The following is a 4,538-nucleotide window of genomic DNA, read 5'->3' on the forward strand; positions in this document are numbered from 1 at the left end:
CCCTTTCAAAAAAAAAAAAAAATTAAAATAAAATCTGGAGCTACATCCAGCAGGTTTTTTTTTTTTTGAAGATGCGTGGAGGTGGCTTTCTACCAGACAGAATTGTGCCAGGTAACCAAATGTGAACAACTCTTTAGTTATGGGCTGTCTGTGTGCCAAAATAAATCCCCAGACAGTGTGTCCACAGATTCCTCTCCATCCACAAGTCCAGCCAATTGAAGCTTTACTACGCTGGCTTCCTTCCTCCAGTACTACTACACCACTTTCAACTCTCTTTCGTGATATTAATATACCGTAAGAAGGGTTTCCATTTGTATGAGGTCACTGCTGAGATAGGCAACAAGATTTTTAGTGCCTTCAATTAGGCATGAATAATCCAAAGCTGAGAGTTGGTATTTGTGCAATGAGGGACACTCCTATCTGCTACAAGGACCGATACCAGCATTAATAGCATCTCTCTGTGGACTTCCATCCTTGCCCGTCTCCCAGCTCTCTTACCTCACTCTCCCTCTCTCTTAAGGGGTGTTTGTGTTTAGCACTGATAGATTGTCCTCTCATTATACCGCTCAGACTGTTTCCCTGCTTTCTCTGTGCGGTGACCATTTTTTTCTTGACACTTTGTGAAGACGGCCTCCTGGCCGCACCGAGGTCCCAGAAGACCTTTTATCCCCCACAGAGGAGCAGCTCAGGAGCAGTGCACGAGCCCAGTATTCTGCTCACTGCTGCTTTTAGACTTGTGCAGACGTTTAGCTGATTATTGAGCTATGGCTGACAGCTAAAGCAATGAACTGCCTGGGGTGAGTATATCCTCCTCTCATTGCTGATATTCTCCAGTGTTGTGTGAAATGTGGCTTCTTTGTGTGTTTTTGCAGACGTTGTGAATTTTTATCACCTCCCATCTGCTGGTGGCTGTGCAGGTGTAATAATGTGAGAGCTTGAGTGGATGTTTAATGCAGTCCTTAAAGTACAGGACAGGCTGCTGCTGCAGCTGCTGCAGCTGCTGCTGATGTTTGATAGATTTTAAATTCATTATCCCCCTTATTTCGGGGATAACAAAGCTCATTTGGACCATTGGCAGTTTATTCATATAGTTTGATGTAATGCAGTCTCACTTGGGTTGATAAAAACTGTTTGTGGTTAACAACACAGTTAACAATGCAACGCTTTCGTGTCTGTGTATGAAGTGACTGGGGGTTCTTAGGATCACTAAGTCTGCTTTTAAGGTGTACTCTCTTTTCACGTGTATGAGCAGAGGGTGTGGTTCAGTTAATGTCTGTGTGCTAGAATTGGACCATCATTTTGACTCTGAGATTATGTAAATAATCAGTTGAAAATATTTATTATGTTGTTTATTATTTTTTTAACGGCTAAATGTATAAATCAGTCAAAAAATCTCTCATTTGTAGCCATTCAGACATTAAAAACAATTATCCAGATGTGGTCGCAGGCAGTAGTCTGCCTCATCATGCTGCACACTGAGCACAAATCTTGCTTTGTTAGTGGTGCTGATAATGATGGTGTTTAGTTCTGACTGCAGGAATCAGAGGCTGGAGCTTGTTTCTAACGATTCCCGAGCTACTGCTGCACTGTACTCTGTACATGAAAAAAAAAAAAGCTCCTCACAGGAGCCTTGTACAGCGTCTTCAATGAAGTGAACACAAAGTACAAAGTGGGTACAGTCAAGAGTGGAACAAGTTGCCTCCTTCTATTAGTGTAAACCTTGTTCCAAATGATTAAGCACTTGCAGAATGTGTTTGTTCCTCCAGAACAGTCTGCCGGAGAAGATGGATACTCAATAAATATGTTATAGTATGAAAATAGCTGCGGGACAAAACAAAATGCAGATGGCATTTGATTATTTGGAGAGATCCAGGTGATCGTAATGAACAGATGTCTGTTATATTTTTTTTATGACAGAATGTTCTTCAGTTTAGAGAAAGCTTTTCTCGCTAAATGAGCTTCTTTGATATCACTTCAACCACCATCCAGCTGAGGATGACAGTTGCCTTCCAAGCAAGCAGCTGCCTCAGGGTATACTGTCTGACCTTTAGATTTTCTGAGTGTGATTGCTTCACAGATTCTCCACAGGTTAAAAAGGAATGATGGTGGTCTTTCAAGTCTCTTTAACATAGTACCCGAGTCTTTGGTGTCTCTGTGGTCTTCTGTAGCAGGGCGATGGTTCAGTATCATGCAGGAAACCAAAGTCCTCTGAAAGGCACCAAAGAAAGAGTTTTCTTTGCATGAAAGAAATAATCAGTTAAGAACTGCATACATTGCAGATGGCCTTTATAAGACCCCCGAGGCCCCTGACAGGGCCAGCCTTGTTAATCACGGCAAACCCAGATCATCAATGAACAAGTGTCACGCATTTTTCTGAACCACGTTGTGTATCACGATAGCATTTCTGTGCGACTAGAACAGTGAGTATTAGTCTTCATGTATTTCTGAGCCTTGTCCTTTATGCACAGCTTGCAGTCTCTGGGGGATTCTGCAGTATTTTTAAATACGGCCTTTTTTCTAGCAGCCTTTTTCCTTTTTGTGTGTTTTTTTTTTTTGCCTCGTGGAAATTATAAGTTAAATTAAGTTTCTGATCCTTTTACAACATTTATTTTCTGTGCTCTGAATCATCACTCACTTTTTTATGTTCAGACTATCCAGTCAGTTTGATGGCAAACACACTATCTGGATAGCAGACATATGCTACCACGAACCTGCTGAATTAGTGCGTTAGCGCCGTCACCTCGAGCGTGAGAGGATATTAAAGCGCGATTTCTGCTCAGGAACAGCCTCGCAGAGGTGCTAGAGTGATTGTCCAAGATAGACTCTTTGTTTTTATAAGATGACAAAGACTAAGTTTACTTCCTAATGTCCTAATTTGTTCCTTATTCAATATATTTCTACATTCCTAAATGTAATGAGTTCCTACCATGTGATTGGCTGATTGGGTATTTATTTATAAGCAGCTGAACAGGCATACCTAATAAAGTGGCTGGTGAGTGTATATCCCTTGTAAATAATTTATGTTATATTAATTATCTGGAATTACTATTTCTTTCATCACTGTGGTCATAGTTTGATTGCAACACTTTAATTTTAAACTGCAGTGTTTTTAATGATCTGCCCTCAAAAGGTCAGAAGGGCAGATGCTCTGCTAACTTTAACAGATCACATCATCTGCCCATCTTACTTATCCAACCTATATGTATTTAGGCTTTGCACCAAACTTCCTTCTCTGCATCAGAGTCACATCTGGACACTCAAAATGAAATGAGGTCTTTGTAGTTTTCTGCTTGTCATTCCTCCCTTCTGAGAAATCTGTCCCTTCCTCCCAGCTTGCTTCCTCCTCCACAACCCTCCTTCAGATAATTATAGATCTCCGTTCTTTATAAATGAGGTCAAATCAGAGCGCTCATTTAGTTTCCAAGAGTTGACGCGGAAAACTTCTTTTGATTATGTTGTTGTTGTTTGCAACAGATAGCTGTGTTTATATGGTGGGTAAACAGCTACATATATATAAAAAGATGCTAATAGCCACAGCTACACACCAACAGAGATTAGCCTTGCGTAGACAGGTACCACATCTCTGTGTGAGAGATGGGAGGGCATAATAGTGCTGTGATGTGAATAAATGGCAAATAGCAGGCGGGCACAGAGAGCAGAGAAGGGCTGTGTGGGCTGCTACACCTACGGCACTAAGAGAACATTTATTTATATCTAGGGAGTCTGCTTATTGTAGCCAGTAGTCTGTGCTCAGGCAACACTGTCTCAGGCTGCAGATACATCCACACCTCAGCCTGATCAAAGTCTGCAGAGACAGTGACAGCGGGCTAAGAATATGTGTCCTATATCTTTAACTGAGCAGATTTGTTTCAAAGAGACGGTACACACCAGCGCTTAAAAGCTTCTCTAAAACAAGAGATAGGAAAAAACCTCAAAGAAGATTTAACAAATGGTGTAGGATGGCAGGTCGCTTAAAGTTGCAGCATGTGGATTTTTAAGCCTTTAAAAATAATGTTGCTAAACCTGGAGCCTGGCTGATGATTAAGACATTTTTGGAAGCACGATTGTGCAGTTTTCTGCAAATGGCAGGTTATATTAGAGGGGAAAAAGTAATATTTCTGAAAAGTCATATTTATTTAAACTTCTTTGGTGAGACTATTTCTGTGAATATTTTGCCCTGTACCTCAAAACACCCAGAAAACATTGATCTTGCGCATCTGCAGCTGTTTAATTTCCCACTTTGCTGTGATGATGGGGGAGTGTACTCTCAGGCATGCCTGTGGACTTTGACATCACTTTTGGGTGTGGTTTCAGATGGGTGCAAAATTACACCTGTAAACTATGTTGTTTAGCAATGTTGGAAAAACTTCAAAGCTTATACAGTAGAGCTTAGGTAATCCTGACTTTTATGGTTCACATACTCTAAACCTTGTATTTCACATTTCCCATAATGCAGCTTGTTAGCGTTTTAACGATTTAGCGAATTAGTATCCGTCCATCCACTTTTTTTAACCTAGACTGGAGCTTGTGTCAGCTGT

General features: G+C 40.9%; 1 protein-coding gene across 4 annotated transcripts in view; it reads left to right on the plus strand.

Moving 5' to 3' along the window:
• The window catches only part of grid2ipb (glutamate receptor, ionotropic, delta 2 (Grid2) interacting protein, b), a 39,080-nt gene that overhangs the window by 7,741 nt on the left and 26,801 nt on the right, over window positions 1-4,538 (plus strand). The window lies entirely within an intron of this gene.

This window comes from Pundamilia nyererei, unplaced genomic scaffold (assembly GCF_000239375.1).
Source record: "Pundamilia nyererei isolate P.nyererei 1_Seehausen unplaced genomic scaffold, PunNye1.0 scaffold00005, whole genome shotgun sequence".
Lineage (NCBI taxonomy): Eukaryota > Metazoa > Chordata > Actinopteri > Cichliformes > Cichlidae > Pundamilia > Pundamilia nyererei.